Raw genomic sequence first — 1695 nt, forward strand, 5'->3', positions numbered from 1 at the left:
ATGAACATGATTAGAAGTCCCCAGATGAGCTGGGTTATGTCTGCAGAAAGTGCTCCCAGCGAGCAGAGATGGCTGCAGGGTGTCTGGTGGGGCCTGGGAGGAGAGCATCCTCGGGGTTCCTCCAGGCTGGGTGAAGCGAGAGGACTGTGGGTAAAGGAGGCTGTCATTTCAGCACAGTTGGAGTTCGGGGCACCCCTTTTTGATTTCCATATCTTCTAAGGATCTGGTTTGTCAGGCCAGCATTTACAAACATGAATTTCACCTTTATAGGCTATTCAACCCAAGTCACTTCAAGACTGGGTATGCATGAATTGCTGAATTGTGATTGTTTAAAAATAATATGGACTGCCAACGCAATAAAGAACTGAACATTTTCTATAAAAAAAAACCCCAAACCAAGACTCTGTGAGACCTTTAAATACTAAAAGAAATACATTTCCTAATTAGTTTTCTCTAATAAAATACTTTTATAGTTCTCTGTGCCAAATGGTGTATTATTCCCACAATTATTTGATTAAAAAGGAATAAAGTTCTTTGAAAATGACACTACTGTTATATTAAAGCTGAAATTGTACTTGTTACTCCACGCTATTGCCTGTGGGGTTTTTGACCTTTCTCATTTTACCAATTTGTAGTTTTTCTTCTCTTTCTGTGGAAAACCCTGTGGTCGACTCTTCTTTCCTCCCTCTCTCCCTCCCTCCCTCTTTCCTCCTTTCCTTCCCTCATCCCTTCTTTCCAAAAGAAATCACCCTGTTCATTATTTTTTCTGATATGTATTGCTTCCTACATATTTTGGGTACCAGCTGGTATCCTCTCATGAATAATTCATTAATAACAGTAACACTAGCTGCATCTAAAAAATATATTAAAACTGGATTCAGGGGCAGTGCCTGTGGCTCAAGGAGTAGGCCGCCAGCCCCATATACTGGGGGTGGTGGGTTCAAGCCCAGCCCTGGCCAAAAAAAAACTGCGGAAAAAAAAAAAAAAAAAAAAAAAAAAAAAGGCTGGATTCAGAGCTTGAGCCTATAGTCTCAGCTCCTTGGGAGGCTGAGGTGGGAGGATCCCTTGAGCCCAGGAATTCCAGACCAGCCTGGGCAATATAGTAAGACCCCCTCCCATTAAAAAATATCTATTTGCATATCTATTTCATTGAATGCATGAAATACAATTGGTAGCATCTAAATAAATTCCAAAGTCTAGGCTTTACCACAGGCACTATGAACACTGACATCATAAAAAGTCAGTTTGAAAAATTATTTCCGGCTCGGCGCCTGTGGCTCAAGTGGCTAAGGCGCCAGCCACATACACCTAAGGTGGCAGGTTCTAATCCCCAGCCCGGCCCGCCAAACAACAATGATGGCTGCAACCAAAAACTAGCTGTGCATTGTGGCGGGCGCCTGTGGTCCCAGCTACTTGGGAGGCTGAGGCAGGAGACTTGCTTGAGCCCAGGAGTTGGAGGTTGCTGTGAGCTGTGATGCCACAGCACTCTACCCAGGGGGACAGCTTGAGGCTCTGTCTCAAAAAAAAACAAAACAAAAACCCAGTTACTGTTGAATTACATCTGTGTTGGGAGCAGACAGAGATAGGAGAAAGAGACCACATCTCAGAGTGGCCTGGTTATGTGTCTGAGGGGCCAGGGAAAGCTCTCCTGGGAAACGGTAGGTGAATTGGGATTTGAAAAGTATGTTGCATGAA

The sequence above is a fragment of the Otolemur garnettii genome, unplaced genomic scaffold (assembly GCF_000181295.1).
Source record: "Otolemur garnettii isolate 467f Iridium unplaced genomic scaffold, OtoGar3 scaffold00023, whole genome shotgun sequence".
Taxonomy (NCBI): domain Eukaryota; kingdom Metazoa; phylum Chordata; class Mammalia; order Primates; family Galagidae; genus Otolemur; species Otolemur garnettii.